General features: G+C 41.8%; 3 long non-coding RNA genes across 4 annotated transcripts; all 3 read left to right on the plus strand.

Moving 5' to 3' along the window:
* On the plus strand, positions 1-1,719 carry LOC124859681. Its single transcript, XR_007036170.1, has 3 exons — positions 1-141; positions 1,079-1,317; positions 1,419-1,719. It is a non-coding gene; the product is annotated as an uncharacterized LOC124859681 (long non-coding RNA).
* Positions 1,720-3,865: 2,146 nt separating this feature from the next.
* LOC124859682 lies at positions 3,866-5,997 on the plus strand. Its single transcript, XR_007036171.1, has 3 exons — positions 3,866-3,991; positions 4,929-5,167; positions 5,269-5,997. It is a non-coding gene; the product is annotated as an uncharacterized LOC124859682 (long non-coding RNA).
* Positions 5,998-7,495: 1,498 nt separating this feature from the next.
* LOC124859680 lies at positions 7,496-9,812 on the plus strand. 2 transcript variants are annotated; one of them, XR_007036168.1, is made up of 4 exons: positions 7,496-7,510; positions 7,617-7,833; positions 8,768-9,006; positions 9,108-9,812. It is a non-coding gene; the product is annotated as an uncharacterized LOC124859680 (long non-coding RNA). The 2 variants fall into 2 exon arrangements; XR_007036169.1 differs by having other exon boundaries at positions 7,630-7,833.
* The last annotated feature ends 12,912 nt before the right edge of the window (positions 9,813-22,724 follow it).

Raw genomic sequence — 22,724 nt, forward strand, 5'->3', positions numbered from 1 at the left:
AGAAGAAGAAGAAGACTAAGAACAACAACGATGGTGGCTACTTGAAGGCCCCTTTACTGCAGCTGTCTGTGGGCTGCAGCTCCCGCTTAAAAAGGAGACGAAGACATGCAGCAGCTTTGGCTTCCGGTCCGAGAAAACATGGTGAGTTGCGGGCTGACTGGTCAGCCTTGGCTGGGTTGAGTGGTTGTAGGGGCTGAGAAAAGTGTTGGTTTGCAATGAAAGAAAAAACGTAAATGACATAAAAAGAGGTATTTAGTGTTTTTCCAAAGCCTAAAACACAGAAGTAGAATGAAAGAGTGAAGAAGTGGAGCCACTCTAGCTGTAGCAAGAAGAAGGACATTGCGCATGCGTGGGCGGAACGTTCCGTGACCGTTTTACATGTCAAATATATGTTTTGGCCTTTCATATGTCGGCTGGAATTGGTGGCGTACTGGGTAGAGCCGCTGGGCCGGCAAGCGTGTGCTCCCTGGTTCGATTCCCGTCATTTCCAGTTTTTGTTTTTGTTTTTACTTTGCCGCCATTTTGCTCCCCCCCACTTCAAATCGTCATGTCTAAGCATAGGTCGTCGCTATCACATTCTCAAACTTTCATAACCTTCAGGAAAAATAGCACATTGTCACAGGGTTTAAACAAGAACTGACACTTGTAATACTTTATCTACATCATTTATTATTTCAATTCCCATACATTGCAGCTACATGTAGATGTGTAGCAGTTCCATGTGGCTTTAAAACACGGTTGCCTTTATAAGACTCAAAGCTTGGACTCCTTTAGCTTACACACCGTGTGTCATTTTTTTTCCTGAGAAGGAAAAATGGAGAAATCGCCGGTGCACTTTCTCTGTCATCTCCTTCAAAGGACTGCTGTCCAATCTTTCAGATTGTGTGTTTTTCAGCAAGAAAATAATAGGTAACATGCCAGGACTGTAGTTGACATACCTCTTGAGATCAAACTGGGACACTCGTGGGATGCATCTAGGTGAAATAAACCATAACAATGTCTGCTCTCAAAGCATGCATCACGCTGCCAGTATACAGCCAGTCTTAATGGTCATTTTTATTCTCTGTTTTTATCCCAGGTGCTTGGTAGGAAACCCCAGAGAGAGGAGCTCTGTTGCGTAGCTGCTGAAGCATCCGTACCTCCGGCTGAAGCCACGTTATCTCCTGATCCAGGTACAGATGAGGAAAGTAAAAGGATTGATGTTGTTTGGTGCCAACAACACGCATTGTCTACAGTCCGAACGGCAACCGTAAGAGGATCCTAACAGACCTGCCAACCTCTCAGCCTACGAGCAGCAGAATCCTCTGAGCAGCTGATGTGAGACTTATATTGTGTAGCATCTTCTACCCCCCTACCCACCCCTATTCAACGCTAACTTTACTGTTTTCTTCTTCCTATTATTTATTTATTCTTTACAGAATTTGGCCAGAACTGTACAGCAGCAGCAGCAGCAGAAGAGGCTGGATGTCACAGAGTGTACATAGACCAATCGCATCCTGTTTCTGCTCACATGCTCGCCCTCAGCTGCACTTCACTCCACCCACTACCTTCTCCGTGTCAGAGAAGGAAGTCAATAGACTGTTTCAGTGGCAGGAACCCTGTAAAGCAGCTGAGCCGGACTATGTCTCCCCATCCGCCCTGAAGCGCTGTGCTGATCGGCTGTCTCCGGTGTTCGCAGACATTTTTAACACCTCACTGGAGACATGCAATGTACCTGCCGGCCTGCCTGCTTTAAAGCATCCACCATCATCCCTGTCTCCAAGAAACCAAGGACCACAGGACTAAATGACTTCAGACCCGTCACCCTGCCCTCTGGGGTAATGAAGTCCATCAAGACTAAAACCTCTCGCGACAGAAATACCTTCTTTCCCTCTGCAGCTAGCCTCATTAACAAGGCCCCGGTCCTCCACTGACACTTCCCCCTTGCAAATAATACGAATATCTCAGCACATGTCAATACTATTTTATTCAATTTTATATTGTTATTGTATTCTCATGACATTCCTATACAACTTGTTTTTGCTTTTTAACTATATATTTCCAGATGTATTTATGTCAACTGTATGTGTGTCTTTGTCTAGCACCTTACCACCAAAGCAAATTCCTTGTACGTGTGAAACACTACTCCTTTTTTTTTCTGTTTGTGATCCTGAAATGTTGCTTGAGGTTGTCATTTTTCAATAAAAGACATTTAATTGCTTTCCATCTTACACTGACTATTAGTTTTGGTGTGACCTGATGAGCTGAGTAGTCTCTCCTCTCAGAAAAAAGGCTGACAGCGGCAGAAGTCCCCATCCACCTGGCCGAGGGAATGCTCCTTCTTTTCACTGGGCGATCTTCACGCTTCCAATTTTCCTGCCCGGCCTGTTTTTCGATAACAGTGATGATCACTTGACCATACATGTTGAAACACTTTTTGATCAATGTAAAAAAAATATGATTCATATATGTGGCTGGTTGGCAGGACAGAAGTGATGTGTAAGCAGGTTCTCTCTCCAAAATAGGTTTGGTACTCCTGAGGTCTGTGCTGGATTATGGATGTGTTGCTCATATGTCAAATGCTGACTCTTAATTTTGCAAAAACCTAGATGCCTTGCAATCTTAGGCCCTGAAAACATGTGGTGGAACATTCAGAACATGGTCAGTATCGGCAAGGCAGGTGGAAATGGGTGATGTGCCACTAAGAAGATCTGAAATGGTGCTGACAGATTCGGCCAGTCTCCAGTGGCATGAGGCAATACCTCTTGTAGCCTCCATCTTAAATGACTGCTGGCAGCTTAGGAGTAGATCATTCACAATATAGCCCTCGAGCCCCACGTTCTTCCATCGCTCCCTGGGTTTTTCCACTACTTACATGTAGAATTTAATATCCAGAATGAACTAAAGGGCAAGTAGACACATGGTGTTGCCTTGTTCACAATTACTTTGATAAATACTACCCATATTCAGTGTTAGTGTTGACTGGATGGTTCTAAGGATCCACATAGCGGGGTTGAATGTTCCATCTACAGAAGTAGAGTATATCATTTAAAATACACTGGTTGTTTATGAATTCATTCTGTTGAACTGCTAGCAATTCATTTGCTTTACAGCTGATAGAAGAGAAGGAGTTGAGTAGGCCATTCAAATTCCATGAAATAAGTCAGAAATCAAGTCACTCGTTAGGCGTTTATGAACACAGGATGACAAGAACCCTGGGATGTCAGTGATACTGGAACATATCTAGATAACTGTCAGAGTTAGACACACTGATAAATTCAGAGAAGGTATGCAATGAAGACACAAGCGAGTCAAAGTTATCTTTGGCTGGCCAGGGAGAGACAGTCTGCTGCTAATCAGTGACTTCCTTCTCTCAAAGGAGCTGCTCTCTGAACACACCTTTTTATTAGTTCATAAAACACTCAAGATAAATGTGAAATGTATTCAAACCACTTCCATCAAAGTTGACCAAACTAAATAAATGAAAATGTATTTTAATGATAATTCACAAGGATAAAGAAACTTCTTAACCAAGCAGTGATAATTTGTGTTCAAATCTTCCAACAATAACATTCAAAGAAGGGCTGCTAATAGGGGGGGCGGCAGTGAACAGGACACGAAGGTTCAGTAATCCCTTGTTTAAGAACTGAACCTACTGCTCTCATTGACTCCTTAAATATGATAAATAGGTATGTAACAAGAAAATGTAATCAATCGATTTGAAACAGTAAAGCATGTTTTCCTTTTTTACTGAGAATGAAATGTTTTTAAAAGACTTTATTTGTCTGAAGAAAGTTCTGTCCTGCAGTCCAAGCTCACTTGATGGCAGTATTGCACCCTTAAACTAGTCTACCTGCCGCCGATGGACAGAAGAAGAAGAAGAAGAGGAAGAACAACAATGATGGTGGCTACTTGAAGGCCCCTTTACTGCAGCTGTCTGTGGGCTGCAGTTCCCGCTTAAAAAGGAGACGAAGACATGCAGCAGCTTTGGCTTCCGGTCCGAGAAAACATGGTGAGTTGCGGGCTGACTGGTCAGCCTTGGCTGGGTTGAGTGGTTGTAGGGGCTGAGAAAAGTGTTGGTTTGCAATGAAAGAAAAAAAGTAAATGAAATAAAAAGAGGTATTTAGTGTTTTTCCAAAGCCTAAAACACAGAAGTAGAATGAAAGAGTGAAGAAGTGGAGCCACTCTAGCTGTAGCAAGAAGAAGGACATTGCGCATGTGTGGGTGGAACGTTCCGTGACCGTTTTACATGTCAAATATATGTTTTGGCCTTTCATATGTCGGCTGGAATTGGTGGCGTACTGGGTAGAGCCGCTGGGCCGGCAAGCGTGTGCTCCCTGGTTCGATTCCCGTCATTTCCAGTTTTTGTTTTTGTTTTTACTTTGCCGCCATTTTGCTCCCCCTCACTTCAAATCGTCATGTCTAAGCATAGGTCGTCGCTATCACATTCTCAAACTTTCATAACCTTCAGGAAAAATAGCACATTGTCACAGGGTTTAAACAAGAACTGACACTTGTAATACTTTATCTACATCATTTATTATTTCAATTCCCATACATTGCAGCTACATGTAGATGTGTAGCAGTTCCACATGGCTTTAAAACACGGTTGCCTTCATAAGACTCAAAGCTTGGACTCCTTTAGCTTACACACCGTGTGTCATTTTTTTTCCTGAGAAGGAAAAATGGAGAAATCGCCGGTGCACTTTCTCTGTCATCTCCTTCAAAGGACTGCTGTCCAATCTTTCAGATTGTGTGTTTTTCAGCAAGAAAATAATAGGTAACATGCCAGGACTGTAGTTGACATACCTCTTGAGATCAAACTGGGACACTCGTGGGATGCATCTAGGTGAAATAAACCATAACAATGTCTGCTCTCAAAGCATGCATCACGCTGCCAGTATACAGCCAGTCTTAATGGTCATTTTTATTCTCTGTTTTTATCCCAGGTGCTTGGTAGGAAACCCCAGAGAGAGGAGCTCTGTTGCGTAGCTGCTGAAGCATCCGTACCTCCGGCTGAAGCCACGTTATCTCCTGATCCAGGTACAGATGAGGAAAGTAAAAGGATTGATGTTGTTTGGTGCCAACAACACGCATTGTCTACAGTCCGAACGGCAACCGTAAGAGGATCCTAACAGACCTGCCAACCTCTCAGCCTACGAGCAGCAGAATCCTCTGAGCAGCTGATGTGAGACTTATATTGTGTAGCATCTTCTACCCCCCTACCCACCCCTATTCAACGCTAACTTTACTGTTTTCTTCTTCCTATTATTTATTTATTCTTTACAGAATTTGGCCAGAACTGTACAGCAGCAGCAGCAGCAGAAGAGGCTGGATGTCACAGAGTGTACATAGACCAATCGCATCCTGTTTCTGCTCACATGCTCGCCCTCAGCTGCACTTCACTCCACCCACTACCTTCTCCGTGTCAGAGAAGGAAGTCAATAGACTGTTTCAGTGGCAGGAACCCTGTAAAGCAGCTGAGCCGGACTATGTCTCCCCATCCGCCCTGAAGCGCTGTGCTGATCGGCTGTCTCCGGTGTTCGCAGACATTTTTAACACCTCACTGGAGACATGCAATGTACCTGCCTGCTTTAAAGCATCCACCATCATCCCTGTCTCCAAGAAACCAAGGACCACAGGACTAAATGACTTCAGACCCATCACCCTGCCCTCTGTGGTAATGAAGTCCATCAAGACTAAAACCTCTCGCGACAGAAATACCTTCTTTCCCTCTGCAGCTAGCCTCATTAACAAGGCCCCGGTCCTCCACTGACACTTCCCCCTTGCAAATAATACGAATATCTCAGCACATGTCAATACTATTTTATTCAATTTTATATTGTTATTGTATTCTCATGACATTCCTATACAACTTGTTTTTGCTTTTTAACTATATATTTCCAGATGTATTTATGTCAACTGTATGTGTGTCTATGTCTAGCACCTTACCACCAAAGCAAATTCCTTGTACGTGTGAAACACTACTCCTTTTTTTTTCTGTTTCTGATCCTGAAATGTTGCTTGAGGTTGTCATTTTTCAATAAAAGACATTTAATTGCTTTCCATCTTACACTGACTATTAGTTTTGGTGTGACCTGATGAGCTGAGTAGTTTCTCCTCTCAGAAAAAAGGCTGACAGCGGCAGAAGTCCTCGTCCACCTGGCCGAGGGAATGCTCCTTCTTTTCACTGGGCGATCTTCACGCTTCCAATTTTCCTGCCCGGCCTGTTTTTCGATAACAGTGATGATCACTTGACCATACATGTTGAAACACTTTTTGATCAATGTAAAAAAAATATGATTCATGTACTTGGCTGGTTGGCAGGACAGAAGTGATGTGTAAGCAGGTTCTCTCTCCAAAATAGGTTTGGTACTCCTGAGGTCCGTGCTGGATTATGGATGTGTTGCTCATATGTCAGCTGCTGACTCTTAATTTTGCAAAAACCTAGATGCCTTGCAATCTTAGGCCCTGAAAACATGTGGTGGAACATTCAGAACATGGTCAGTATCGGCAAGGCAGGTGGAAATGGGTGATGTGCCACTAAGAAGATCTGAAATGGTGCTGACAGATTCGGCCAGTCTCCAGTGGCATGTGGCAATACCTCTTGTAGCCTCCATCTTAAATGACTGCTGGCAGCTTAGGAGTAGATCATTCACAATATAGCCCTCGAGCCCCACGTTCTTCCATCGCTCCCTGGGTTTTTCCATTACTTACATGTAGAATTTAATATCCAGAATGAACTAAAGGGCAAGTAGACACATGGTGTTGCCTTGTTCACAATTACTTTGATAAATACTACCCATATTCAGTGTTAGTGTTGACTGGATGGTTCTAAGGATCCACATAGCGGGGTTGAATGTTCCATCTACAGAAGTAGAGTATATCATTTAAAATACACTGGTTGTTTATGAATTCATTCTGTTGAACTGCTAGCAATTCATTTGCTTTACAGCTGATAGAAGAGAAGGGGTTGAGTAGGCCATTCAAATTCCATGAAATAAGTCAGAAATCAAGTCACTCGTTAGGCGTTTATGAACACAGGATGACAAGAACCCTGGGATGTCAGTGATACTGGAACATATCTAGATAACTGTCAGAGTTAGACACACTGATAAATTCAGAGAAGGTATGCAATGAAGACACAAGCGAGTCAAAGTTATCTTTGGCTGGCCAGGGAGAGACAGTCTGCTGCTAATCAGTGACTTCCTTCTCTCAAAGGAGCTGCTCTCTGAACACACCTTTTTATTAGTTCATAAAACACTCAAGATAAATGTGAAATGTATTCAAACCACTTCCATCAAAGTTGACCAAACTAAATAAATGAAAATGTATTTTAATGATAATTCACAAGGATAAAGAAACTTCTTAACCAAGCAGTGATAATTTGTGTTCAAATCTTCCAACAATAACATTCAAAGAAGGGCTGCTAATAGGGGGGGCGGCAGTGAACAGGACACGAAGGTTCAGTAATCCCTTGTTTAAGAACTGAACCTACTGCTCTCAGCGACTCCTTAAATATGATAAATAGGTATGTAACAAGAAAATGTAATCAATCGATTTGAAACAGTAAAGCATGTTTTCCTTTTTTACTGAGAATGAAATGTTTTTAAAAGACTTTATTTGTCTGAAGAAAGTTCTGTCCTGCAGTCCAAGCTCACTTGATGGCAGTATTGCACCCTTAAACTAGTCTGCCTGCCGCCGATGGACAGAAGAAGAAGAAGAAGACGAAGAACAACAACGATGGTGGCTACTTGAAGGCCCCTTTACTGCAGCTGTCTGTGGGCTGCAGTTCCCGCTTAAAAAGGAGACGAAGACATGCAGCAGCTTTGGCTTCCGGTCCGAGAAAACATGGTGAGTTGCGGGCTGACTGGTCAGCCTTGGCTGGGTTGAGTGGTTGTAGGGGCTGAGAAAAGTGTTGGTTTGCAATGAAAGAAAAAAAGTAAATGAAATAAAAAGAGGTATTTAGTGTTTTTCCAAAGCCTAAAACACAGAAGTAGAATGAAAGAGTGAAGAAGTGGAGCCACTCTAGCTGTAGCAAGAAGAAGGACATTGCGCATGCGTGGGTGGAACGTTCCGTGACCGTTTTACATGTCAAATATATGTTTTGGCCTTTCATATGTCGGCTGGAATTGGTGGCGTACTGGGTAGAGCCGCTGGGCCGGCAAGCGTGTGCTCCCTGGTTCGATTCCCGTCATTTCCAGTTTTTGTTTTGTTTACTTTGCCGCCATTTTGCTCCCCCCCACTTCAAATCGTCATGTCTAAGCATAGGTCGTCGCTATCACATTCTCAAACTTTCATAACCTTCAGGAAAAATAGCACATTGTCACAGGGTTTAAACAAGAACTGACACTTGTAATACTTTATCTACATCATTTATTATTTCAATTCCCATACATTGCAGCTACATGTAGATGTGTAGCAGTTCCACGTGGCTTTAAAACACGGTTGCCTTTATAAGACTCAAAGCTTGGACTCCTTTAGCTTACACACCGTGTGTCATTTTTTTTCCTGAGAAGGAAAAATGGAGAAATCGCCGGTGCACTTTCTCTGTCATCTCCTTCAAAGGACTGCTGTCCAATCTTTCAGATTGTGTGTTTTTCAGCAAGAAAATAATAGGTAACATGCCAGGACTGTAGTTGACATGCCTCTTGAGATCAAACTGGGACACTCGTGGGATGCATCTAGGTGAAATAAACCATAACAATGTCTGCTCTCAAAGCATGCATCACGCTGCCAGTATACAGCCAGTCTTAATGGTCATTTTTATTCTCTGTTTTTATCCCAGGTGCTTGGTAGGAAACCCCAGAGAGAGGAGCTCTGTTGCGTAGCTGCTGAAGCATCCGTACCTCCGGCTGAAGCCACGTTATCTCCTGATCCAGGTACAGATGAGGAAAGTAAAAGGATTGATGTTGTTTGGTGCCAACAACACGCATTGTCTACAGTCCGAACGGCAACCGTAAGAGGATCCTAACAGACCTGCCAACCTCTCAGCCTACGAGCAGCAGAATCCTCTGAGCAGCTGATGTGAGACTTATATTGTGTAGCATCTTCTACCCCCCTACCCACCCCTATTCAACGCTAACTTTACTATTTTCTTCTTCCTATTATTTATTTATTCTTTACAGAATTTGGCCAGAACTGTACAGCAGCAGCAGCAGCAGAAGAGGCTGGATGTCACAGAGTGTACATAGACCAATCGCATCCTGTTTCTGCTCACATGCTCGCCCTCAGCTGCACTTCACTCCACCCACTACCTTCTCCGTGTCAGAGAAGGAAGTCAATAGACTGTTTCAGTGGCAGGAACCCTGTAAAGCAGCTGAGCCGGACTATGTCTCCCCATCCGCCCTGAAGCGCTGTGCTGATCGGCTGTCTCCGGTGTTCGCAGACATTTTTAACTCCTCACTGGAGACATGCAATGTACCTGCCTGCTTTAAAGCATCCACCATCATCCCTGTCTCCAAGAAACCAAGGACCACAGGACTAAATGACTTCAGACCCATCACCCTGCCCTCTGTGGTAATGAAGTCCATCAAGACTAAAACCTCTCGCGACAGAAACACCTTCTTTCCCTCTGCAGCTAGCCTCATTAACAAGGCCCCGGTCCTCCACTGACACTTCCCCCTTGCAAATAATACGAATATCTCAGCACATGTCAATACTATTTTATTCAATTTTATATTGTTATTGTATTCTCATGACATTCCTATACAACTTGTTTTTGCTTTTTAACTATATATTTCCAGATGTATTTATGTCAACTGTATGTGTGTCTATGTCTAGCACCTTACCACCAAAGCAAATTCCTTGTACGTGTGAAACACTACTCCTTTTTTTTTTGTTTCTGATCCTGAAATGTTGCTTGAGGTTGTCATTTTTCAATAAAAGACATTTAATTGCTTTCCATCTTACACTGACTATTAGTTTTGGTGTGACCTGATGAGCTGAGTAGTTTCTCCTCTCAGAAAAAAGGCTGACAGCGGCAGAAGTCCTCATCCACCTGGCCGAGGGAATGCTCCTTCTTTTCACTGGGCGATCTTCAAGCTTCCAATTTTCCTGCCCGGCCTGTTTTTCGATAACAGTGATGATCACTTGACCATACATGTTGAAACACTTTTTGATCAATGTAAAAACAAAATATGATTCATGTACTTGGCAGGACAGAAGTGATGTGTAAGCAGGTTCTCTCTCCAAAATAGGTTTGGTACTCCTGAGATCCGTGCTGGATTATGGATGTGTTGCTCATATGTCAGCTGCTGACTCTTAATTTTGCAAAAACCTAGATGCCTTGCAATCTTAGGCCCTGAAAACATGTTGTGGAACATTCAGAACATGGTCAGTATCGGCAAGGCAGGTGGAAATGGGTGATGTGCCACTAAGAAGATCTGAAATGGTGTTGACAGATTCGGCCAGTCTCCAGTGGCATGTGGCAATACCTCTTGTAGCCTCCATCTTAAATGACTGCTGGCAGCTTAGGAGTAGATCATTCACAATATAGCCCTCGAGCCCCACGTTCTTCCATCGCTCCCTGGGTTTTTCCATTACTTACATGTAGAATTTAATATCCAGAATGAACTAAAGGGCAAGTAGACGCATGGTGTTGCCTTGTTCACAATTACTTTGATAAATACTACCCATATTCAGTGTTAGTGTTGACTGGATGGTTCTAAGGATCCACATAGCGGGGTTGAATGTTCCATCTACAGAAGTAGAGTATATCATTTAAAATACATTGGTTGTTTATGAATTCATTCTGTTGAACTGCTAGCAATTCATTTGCTTTACAGCTGATAGAAGAGAAGGGGTTGAGTAGGCCATTCAAATTCCATGAAATAAGTCAGAAATCAAGTCACTCGTTAGGCGTTTATGAACACAGGATGACAAGAACCCTGGGATGTCAGTGATACTGGAACATATCTAGATAACTGTCAGAGTTAGACACACTGATAAATTCAGAGAAGGTATGCAATGAAGACACAAGCGAGTCAAAGTTATCTTTGGCTGGCCAGGGAGAGACAGTCTGCTGCTAATCAGTGACTTCCTTCTCTCAAAGGAGCTGCTCTCTGAACACACCTTTTTATTAGTTCATAAAACACTCAAGATAAATGTGAAATGTATTCAAACCACTTCCATCAAAGTTGACCAAACTAAATAAGTGAAAATGTCTTTTAATGATAATTCATAAGGATAAAGAAACTTCTTAACCAAGCAGTGATAATTTGTGTACAAATCTTCCAACAATAACATTCAAAGAAGGGCTGCTAATAGGGGGGTCGGCAGTGAACAGGACACGAAGGTTCAGTAATCCCTTGTTTAAGAACTGAACCTACTGCTCTCAGCGACTCCTTAAATATGATAAATAGGTATGTAACAAGAAAATGTAATCAATCAATTTGAAACAGTAAAGCATGTTTTCCTTTTTTACTGAGAATGAAATGTTTTTTAAAAGACTTTATTTGTCTGAAGAAAGTTCTGTCCTGCAGTCCAAGCTCACTTGATGGCAGTATTGCACCCTTAAACTGTGTGAAAGCCACAGACAGTGCAGGGAAAACATTAACTTTCTCATGAGAATCTCTTCTAAGATTCTACATACTCTGCTCAAAAAAATAAAGGAAACACTCAAATAAAACATCCTAGATCTGAATGAATGAAATATTCTCATTGAATACTTTGTTCTGTACAACATTGAATATGCTGACAACAAAATCAGACAAAAATCATCAATGGAAATCAAATTTATTAACCAATGAAGGCCTGGATTTGGAGTTACACACAAAATTAAAGTGGAAAAACACACTAGAGGCTGATCCAACTTTGATGTAATGTCCTTAAAACAAATCAAAATGAGGCTCAGTATTGTGTGTGACCTCCATGTGCCTGTATGACCTCCCTACAACGCCTGGGCATGCTCCTGATGAGACGGCGGATGGTCTCCTGAGGGATCTCCTCCCAGACCTGGACTAAAGCATCCGCCAACTCCTGGACAGTCTGCGGTGCAACGTGACGTTGGTGGATGTTAACGAGACATGATGTCCCAGATGTGCTCAATCGGATTCAGGTCTGGGGAACGGGTGGGCCAGTCCATAGCTTCAATGTCTTCATCTTGCAGGAACTGCTGACACACTCCAGCCAGATGAGGTCTAGCATTGTCCCACATTAGGAGGAACCCAGGGCCAACAACACCAGCATATGGTCTCACAAGGGGTCTGAGGATCTCATCTCAGTACCTAATGGCAGTCAGGCCTTGCAGCCCTCCAAAGAAATGCCACCCCACACCATTACTGACCCACTGCCAAACCGGTCATGCTGAAGGATGTTGCAGGCAGCAGATTGCTCTCCACGGTGTCTCCAGACTCTGTCACGTCTGTCACATGTGCTCAGTGTGAACCTGTTTTCATCTGTGAAGAGCACAGGGCACCAATGGCGAATTTGCCAATCCTGGTGTTCTCTAGAAATGCCAAGCGTCCTGCACGTTGTTGGGCTGTGAGCACAACCCCCATTTGTGGACGTCGGGCCTTCATACCATCCTCATGGAGTCAGTTTCTAACCATTTGTGCAGACACATGCACATTTGTGGCCTGCTGGAGGTCATTTTGCAGGGCTCTGGCAGTGCTCCTCCTGTTCCTCCTTGCACAAAGGCGGAGGTAGAGGTCCTGCTGCTGGGTTGTTGCCCTCCTACGACCTCCTCCACGTCTCCTGGTGTACTGGCCTGTCTCCTGGTAGCGCCTCCAGGCTCTGGACACTACGCTGACAGACACAGCAAACCTCCTTGCCACAGCTCGCATTGACGACTGTGGCTCAGTAGGAAGAGTAGTCATCTTGCAATCAGAAGGTAGTGTGTTTGATTCCAGCTTCCTCCTGCCATATGTCGATGTGCCCCTGGGCAAAGCACTTAACCTCAAGTTGCCTACTGATCTGTGTATCGGTGTATGAATGTGTTAGTGAGTGCGATTGGGTGAATGTGGCTCTAGTGTAAAGTGCTTTGAGTGGTCTGTGTGACTGGAAAGGCCCTATATAAGTTCAGTTAATTTACTATTTTACCATTGATGAGCTGCACTACCTGAGCCACTTGTGTGGGTTGTAGAGTCCGTCTCATGCTACCACGAGTGTGAAAGCACCACCAACATTCAAAAGTGACCAAAACATCAGCCAGAAAGCATAGGTACTGAGAAGTGGTCTGTGGTCCCCACCTGCAGAACCACTCCTTTATTGAGTGTGTCTTGCTAATCGCCAAAGATTTCCCCCTGTTGTCTTTTCCATTTGCACAACAGCATGAGAAATCGATTGTCAATCAGTGTTTCTTCCTAAGTGGACAGTTTGATTTCACAGAAGTTTGATTTACTTGGAGTTATATTGTGTTGTTTAAGTGTTCCCTTTATGTTTTTGAGCAGTGTATGTTTGTATGTAGGCGATTTGCATCTACAAAGAAAATACAAACTCTGTGAGCAAGGGTCATGTAAAAGGCATCGTTGTGTGACCTTTCATTTGTGAGGTTTGTCTTAACTGTTGGATATTATCAGAAGTATTGTCATAGTTGATGCATAAAGTCTAATTTCATTCACAACCCTTACTCTACAGATCGAGCCTCAAGGTTGTGTTTTTGACAACTTTCTAAAGTATCTAAAGCATTCCTTCTTGCCCACATACAGTCATATGTAAAAGGGGCTGCCTCCCTTGGTGTAGTGCTGTTTGTGTGGGTGCTCTGGCCACGTCCTGCATTGGTGGTCCTTCTAAGTCCCAGCTGCCGTGGTTGTCTGGAGCCTATGTGGGGTTTTGGTGGCTCTGGGGGATCTCCCTGCTTGGTGCAGGCAGGGTATTGCTGCCAGGGTTTGGTGCTGGCCCTGTTCTGCCTGGGGGACTGGGTCTCAGAGCTTGGCCTGCGCGTCTGAAGATGGCAATGTGACTGGATAGGGGGAGCTACATATCACCCTGTGCATCTGTGGCCCGGGGGCCACTGCTACTGTGCTTCACTGACAACCTTCCTCTGTGTGGGAGGTATGGCTGCCCTGGGGCCTTCCAGAACTAAATCCACCTGTCCTTTGCTGCTCTTAGGTGCTGTGTGTTGCAGGCCTTCTACTGTTTTCCCCACTCAAACTGCTGTGCATCTCCAGGTGACAAACCTGCTCACATACACCTACTCAAAATACAAACACTATTATTTCTACACGTACGTTCACACACCCACACACACACTCACAGACACACACAGACGCATCGAAACACAATCCAGATGTCTAAAGATCATACAAACACAGGTTACTATTACATCAATGTGGCCTTCCTACTTTGATGCTGGATCCAGTCATTATTTAATACAGTCAATCACGCACTTAGGATTCTGCCTTCAGATATCTTTCTTGTAGAGCAAAAGTGCCCTGGCACATGTAGGTACCCAACTTCTCTATTGTATGTCTGAAATGCCAAGACAGGGCACATGATAAAAGAAAAAAAGAAACCATGTTGAATACAAATACATCTGATCCAGACAGATAAATCTGGTCTCTCTCACCTGCAAGGTTCTCTTTCTGAGCTTCCAGACTTTGCTCTCCTCTCAGCAGTGTGTACTTCTGTGGGAGGAGACATCATGTGCGTCTTGAATGGCAGAGATTGACATGCACAACTGCACGTCAACATGTAGCATTATTATCAGATCATAAATAGCTTTTTTACTAACAAAATCAGCCCACCGAGCTGTTTTACTGTTAAAGTTCCTCTTACTAAATAGACTGAACTTGAGTGGTTCTGCTTTTAAAGAAGTTTTAGCTCCATCTTGAGGACTGGTCTGTGTACTGCAGCTGTGCAAAGCTTTGATTAGATAAATTACAAACTCCAGAGGTTAGTTGGTAACAAACTCACTGTACATCCATGTTTTCTTTGATACTTTCATTTCTTTTCAGTTATTTATTGTTCTGGTTCTGTACCTGACCATGACAAAATCTTGCAGTGTTTGACTGAAAGAAGTGAGAATAGGGGACAGGTGCAGGATAAAAGAGAGTGTGTCCTCGTCCATTACATCTACTGCAGCTTAGAATCTAAAAGTCAAAGAAATTCCAGCAAAGACCTGACTCATCCTTCAGTCAAACATCTACTGCATGCCAGGTTTGACATGGAAATGGGAACAAGTGGTAACAAAGTGTCTAAGAATGCAATTTACCTACCTACAGTACAGACCAAAAGTTTGGACACACCTTCTCATTCAAAGAGTTTTCTTTATTTTCATCACTATGAATATTGTAGCTTCACACTGAAGGCATCAAAACTATGAATTAACACATGTGGAATTATATACTGAACAAAAAAGTGTGAAACAACTGAAAATATGTCTTATATACGGGGTTCTTCAAAGTAGCCACCTTTTGCTTTGATTACTGCTCCACACACTCTTGGCCTTCTGTTCATGAGCTTCAAGAGGTAGTCACCTGAAATGGTTTTCCAACAATCTTGAAGGAGTTCCCAGAGATGCTTAGAACTTGTTGGCCCTTTTTCCTTCGCTCTGCGGTCCAGCTCACCCCAAACCATCTCAATTGGGTTCAGGTCCAGTGACTGTGGAGGCCAGGTCATCTGGCGCAGCACCCCATCACTCTCCTTCTTGGTCAAATAGCCCTTACACAGCCTGGAGGTGTGTTTGGGGTCATTGTCCTGTTGAAAAATAAATGATGGTCCAACTAAATGCATACCGGATGGAATAGCATGCCGCTGCAAGATGCTGTGGTAGCCATGCCTTCAATTTTGAATAAATCCCCAACAGTGTCACCAGCAAAGCACACCCACACCATCACACCTCCTCCATGCTTCACGGTGGGAACCAGTGGCATTGACCTGTTCTCTAATCTGAGCTGATGTTAACCTGCGATTTCTGAGGCTGGTGACTCGGATGAACTTATCGTCCGCAGCAGAGGTGACTCTTGGTCTTCCTTTCCTGGGGCAGTTCTCATGTGAGCCAGTTTCTTTGTTGCGCTTGATGGTTTTTGCGACTGCACTTGGGGACACTTTCAAAGTTTTTCCAAATGTTTGGACTGACTGACCTTCATTTCTTAAAGTAATGATGGCCACTTGTTTTTCTTTACTTAGCTGTTTATTTCTTGCCATAATACAAATTCTAACAGTCTATTCAGTAAGACTATCAGCTGTATACTGTATCCACCTCCTGCACAACACAACTGATGGTCCCAACTCCATTTATAAGGCTTGAAATCCCATTTATTAAACCTGACAGGGCACACCTGTGAAGTGAAAACCATTTCAGGTGACTACCTCTTGAAGCTCATCAACAGAATGCCAAGAGTGTGCGGAGCAGTAATCAGAGCAAAAGGTGGCTACTTTGAAGAACCTAGAATATAAGACATATTTTCAGTTGTTTCACACTTTTTTGTTCAGTATATAATTCCACATGTGTTAATTCATAGTTTTGATGCCTTCAGTGTGAAGCTACAATATTCATACTCATGAAAATAAAGAAAACTCTTTGAATTAGAAACTTTTTTACACACCTTCAGAAAGTATAAAAATTTCTGAAACAATAAAAGTTGGCTCCTTGAAAGAAATTTAAAAAAAAATCTGAAATGGCTTAGGACATTTGCACAGTATTGTGATCAAAAGCATCACTTAATTGAAATGTAAAATAATTTCCAAAAGGATACGTTCTAACATTAATCACCATCAACCTTCCTACTGATTTTGAGGCTACGTCACTTTAAAAATCTTTTTCTGACACAGTCTTTAGAGACAGGCCTTTATGAAACTGAATTTATTTTGGCATTTATGGAGTATCTTAAGGTCTTGCTGTTGTATTGGTTTCCAATTGGTACGCTAGTACGGCAATGAAATAATAGCTTTAGTTTCCATATGTAATTTCATCACTGCTCTGCAACATTTGGCTCAATGCCAGGGTTTTCAGAGATGGAAATTAATATATTGATATCTAGGTTAGAAGCTTTATGGTGTGTATATGCTAATTTTATTTAACATGTTGAGAGAATAGCTGTATGGATTAATATTCAGCACAATAGGCTTCCACTAACGTTATGTTCTCTAGGAACCAGGATAGTTATCTGTTTCCAGTGCACTTTTACTGCAGTTACCAGGATAAAAACAGATTACAAGAACAGAGGTTTATCCCAAAAATAGGCCTACGTAAGAAGGCCATACTTTTTCCTTTTCTGAGGGACTTTCGGATGGGGTTTGGTGGAGGGAGAATGCTGAGCATTTTGTAATTGGTTGAAATTTATCTTTACAATTCATCCATATCAATTTGAAAAAGTCGAAAGATCACCTGCCAACTGTTTAAAACAAGTTTAAATCACTAAATCATCATCTGTTTACAGCCATCTGTGGCAAAAGATGGTGTAAATTCTCATGTTACAGTCATGTTACAATATGTTATGTTATGTTATGTTATGTTATGTTATGTTATGTTATGTTATGTTATGTTATGTTATGTTATGTTATGTTATGTTATGTTATGTTATGTTATGTTATGTTATGGGGCACAAATAAAACATGCACAAACCCAATGGATCCTTACGAGACAAAGCTAGGTTGATCATCTCAGGTTTCATTTATTAAGTACCTCTGAATGATAGAGCTCCTCTGTCTTTAAGGGTGATTTTAATTCAGTTTAGTAGGTGGAACATCACAAGACGTTTTCTTCCCTTTTGGAGCTATCTCTCCATTTGCTCTAAAAGCCAGAGTAATAACCCAGGTGGGACTTAAACCCACAATGCCTAGCTCTGAAAGTTGATGCCTTGTCCATTAGGCCACTGGGCCTCCTGACTGCATTTCCCAAATGAACAAAATGCACCCAGAATATATCTGACTGAACAACAGATTGTAAGACTCTTGGTTTTTTGTAGGAGGTGTTGTGCCCTATTTGGCCTCTGACAGAAATTGGGTTTAATTTGCAATTGTCTGGCTAAAGGAATCTCGCTCCTTCATATTTCTGGAAATTATACTGAAGAATGAACAAGACTTGTGGAGGTCCACAGTTCTCCTCCTGATATCTCGATGGATCTCTGTCTCCACATCCACAGATGTGCCTCCATTTAGCCCAAATGTTGTGAATTAACCTGTCAGAAGCTTACAAAGCTGTGACATCATCATCTTTTTCATATTGTTTAAAAGGACTTAAACTTATTTTCAAGAACGCAAGAAAGAAATGTATAAACAAAACAGAGCACTATTCTGACATTTAGCAAATAGAAATAATTTTGGTAATCCTAACTGACTTAAAACAGGAAATATTTAGTCTGATTTAATGTCAGACAGTGAGAAAAAATACTTTTTTTCTAAGTATTTGTATTGTAAACATTTGGTTTCAGCTGTAGTTGGTGAATGCAAAATGGGAATGTGGGTTTTCGGTCCTTACATTAGTCTGAAGAAATGACTCTCCCTGGTGAAGTTTACTTTGTAAAAGCAATCCTGTCATCAGCACCTTTATAATGATCAGATTTGAAGGAATTAAACTATGAGCATGTTTGTGATGGCTTGTGCAGTAAAAGTTTAGTTTACTCTGCTTTCATTTTAAAGACGTTATTTAAGGTTTGAGGGTAGGTCTCTAAAGGTCAACCAGGCTCCTCCACACTACCTTGTCACACAAACGGTAAAATGATTTGTAACGTGTTTGTGCAGCAACAAATTAGTTTGTGCCACCATATGTTTCAATATTTTAAACGTTATTCTATACAAAAAATCCAAAATTGTGAGGTGCCTTTTGTTTATGACCACCAGGAAAAGCTACAACCTTTGGATGACCTCTATGCTATAATGTCTAAAAAAATTATGATTCTGCAAACTTTTGTAGCACAAACAGAGCATAGATCATTGATGCCATTTTTGTTAGAGTTGGGTAATGTTAATTAACCTTGTTGACCTTTTAAAACCTTCTTTTGAAATGTTTAAAATATAGCTACACTAACCTAAATTGTCACAGCACCAACCAACACTGTTGTATTATTTGAAGAATGTTTGTGTGTGTGTGTGTGTGTGTGTGTGTGTGTGTGTGTGTTTGTGTGTGTGTGTGTGTGTGTGTGTGTGTGTGTCCATGCAAACAGAACCCAGTCAGGATTCACACCCAGGACCCTTGTGCTGTGAAGTTAACAACTATGCCACTGTGCAGCCATGAACCATATGAGTAAAGTGAAAATAGGTCGAAACTGGGGTTTTTCAGTAGGATAGTGATTTAAAACATTTACTGAAATCACCACAGAAATGCTTTAACAGACACAAACTCAACCTTCTCCAATGGTCATCTCAGTCCCAGGACCTACAGTAAATCCTGTAGAAACCCCGTGTGCTGAACTGTAGAGGAAAGAGCATCAGAGAGGACCGAGGAGTCCGGATGATGTCAAGAAAATGTGATATATACAGAGATTCAATCTCTGTCTGCTCCAACACTGAAATGTGTTGAGAGAAGACTTAAAGTTTCTGTGACAACGAATTTTCATGATAAATCCATTTACATTTATGGAAAGGAAACATTGATACAATATTTCAAAAAGTAAATTCATGCCACTGAAATGAACAGTTGTTGAGATACATGGTCATAAATTTCAGTAAAAAAGCATTTCCAGACTACTACTTTGCAATTTTGTTGCGCTCTTTTATGACGTCGGAGCCCTTGCACCTAAACTGACTGCTGCTAATATGGCAACAACACAGACAGCAGCGAAGAATCTGATATTTCTATAGCTGTATCTCACTCTCACAGAGAGACGCAGCAGAGTCAAAAGAACTCACTATATTAGTAAACAAACACATATTTATATATACACGTGTAAATATTAACAGTTGTTAACATTAGTAACATTAGATATCTTAGATCAGTTACTGGTTAACTAAGGTATTATAAACCAAGCAATTAAACGTTAAAGGCACCAAACTAAGCAACAAACAGCTTCACTGCACTCAATAAACTCACCCATTGTGGAACAAAACACATGAAAATATCTGGATGTATAAAACGAAAAATGAAGCAGTTTAACTGGTTTAACCTCCACAGAATAAGTTGTTTTGGACTTGGTACCGCATTTATCACTGGATTTTATTGCGCAATCTGCGTATGGTTCTTGGAGCTCCTCCGGGCTTCGCAGCGGACAAGACCGGACTGGACCGGACCGGAGCAGATACAGCGCTCACAGTACACTGCAGCTGCAGTAAATACGGCACTGAGTGAAACAACTGGAGGCGAAGTGAGCAGCATGGAGCAGCAGCAGCAAACACAAGGGATGATTCAAGATCTGGAGATACTACCTGGTGTCTCATTTTGTTTACTTTATATCAGAATCTTTAGAGAAACATTTATTTAAATATGTCGTATTCACGTGTAATTTATCCTAATTAAATGATAATAATAATAAATCCGGATTATTAATAATAATTAATAATTGGATTAATAATAATAAGAAGAAGAAGAATGTACTTTTGCAACAATGAAGTGTTCTTAGCTGCCGAGCCTTGATCCGTTTAGCAACAACAACCTTTTCTTTGGCAATCTTTTCCCATCAGATGCTCTAAACAGAATGGCTATAGCATCTGCTTTAACATTCTTCTTCTTTTGTCAGATATTCCGACCTCCGACATCATTTCTCTTGTGAATTCAGAGGTTTCTTGTTCGAAGCAGTTTGCCTCACAACTGGCTGTGCTTGGTGGGACCAGCCAATCTGTCCGTCGTCAGTTTTCCAGCTCTGATCCAGCCAGCTCTGATCCTCTTTGCTTCAGGAAAGTAGTGCAGACTAACTATCGTTGTAATACTGCCACCACTAGCGATGCACCGTTTCACCATATTAACGCTGTTTTTAATTCAACTTGGCTTCTACCTGAACCATTTATCATTGATGTTCACACAATGAATGACTGGAGACTTCCCCTTAGAGATCATTTCCAGCGACTTTGGACTTGCAAATTTTAATATCGAAATATGCTTATTTTGTGTCCCAATTGTCTTTATCATGTCTTTAATACTAATATCACGTCAATAACAGCCCAATTCCTTCAATATTAAGATGTTTTCTTTCTATTCCTGCATTTGCGGGAAAGGTATTTCACAGGCACTTAATGCTGTCCTATTTTCAAAAGTGGGTTGTACAACCTGTTACAACAGGGTGACCAAAACTTTTACCGGTCAGTGATTTTGTTAAAGACAACTATTTCCACCTTTAATCAATCTGCTCAAATTAAATGCTGGATTTTTTTTTTTTTTAAATGCGAAATTAGGCCACAGTAAAAAAAAAAGATCATCATATTTGAAGACTCTTTACACATCTTTACCTGGAGGAAAAAATAAGGGTTGCTGTCACTATTTACTTCTACTTATAGAGCTTGTACTCAATCATCTCATAAAAGTTGCATAAAGTTGCTATGCAGTGTAATCTTGTGCAAAATATTAAAACAAATCATGTCAAACCTTTAGACAGATTCTTGAGGGCGTAAAGAGCCAGACCGAGGACGGGTAGCCCGATGCAGAATGTCAACCAGCTGATCACACTGGCCACATGCACAGCGCTAGATGTGGTGCTGTTGCCTGTGAAGTTGCCGGTGATGTTGAGGATTTCAGGAGTTGCGCCCACTGCGTTGCTGTTAGCCATAAGAGGCAGCACAGTCTCTGTTTATGTTTTCTGTTGTTCAAGCTTGCACAGAGGTCCTGTGAAGATGTTTCTCAGCTGATATCATGAACAGCAGGAGGTCAGGAAGATCCTCTGAAATGAGGATGTGAAACTTTTTCAAAGAAGGTTTAGTTTAGGGGTATGGCTTTAATGAAGACAATTACAATGTAATTTAAAAGTATTCAGACCCCTTGGACATTTTACCTCATTTTAGATTCCCAATTGGGGGCTGCACGGTGGCGTAGTTGGTAGCACTGTTGCCTTGCAGCAAGAAGGTCCTGGGTTTGATTCCTGGCCGGGGGTCTTTCTGCATGGAGTTTGCATGTTCTCCCTGTGCATGCGTGGGTTCTCACCGGGTACTCCGGCTTCCTCCCACAGTCCAAAGACATGCCTGTTAGGTTAACCGGTCACTATAAATTGCCCTTAGGGGTATGAATGAGTGTGTGTATGGTTGTATGTGTGTTGCCCTGCGATGGACTGGCGACCTGTCCAGGGTGTACCCTGCCTCTCGCCCATAGACTGCTGGAGATAGGCACCAGCTCCCCCGTGACCCACTATGGAATAAGCGGTAGAAAATGACTGACAGATTCCCAATTGAATTTAGGTCTCAACTTTGACTGGGCCACTCTAAAACATAAAAATGCTTCACTAAACCACTCATTTTCAAATATTTAAAAATTACTACCTCATTACACACACAATTTTCAAAGTGCCATACAAATTTCCAGCTGATTTACAATTGTTTATTATGTGATGGGGATATAACAAAGAGCAGAACAAAAACATTTGTATCCTTTTGGTTCTGTATAATTGCTTAATTGATGCAACTAATTAAACGTTCCTTTTACTCAGAAGCTTAGATTTCCAAGTTCCAGGAAAGTTAACAAAGAGATTTCCTTAATCAGGATTTGAAGTGGGAAAGTTAGAAGTTTCTTGTCAGTTACAATCTCAAAATCCAATATGGCTTCCTTGCATAGGCAAGTAAGTGACTGCCATAGTAAAAGAAATATTGACACTTTTGAAGAACGTTCAAGAGAGACGATATTACTTCAGTGTTTGAAACTAAAAATACAAATTTATCCGTATTTATAAACTACTAATAATAGTCACTGAACATACTTGTTCATGAATCGTACTGGTTGTCCA

Source organism: Girardinichthys multiradiatus, chromosome 22 (genome assembly GCF_021462225.1).
Source record: "Girardinichthys multiradiatus isolate DD_20200921_A chromosome 22, DD_fGirMul_XY1, whole genome shotgun sequence".
Lineage (NCBI taxonomy): Eukaryota > Metazoa > Chordata > Actinopteri > Cyprinodontiformes > Goodeidae > Girardinichthys > Girardinichthys multiradiatus.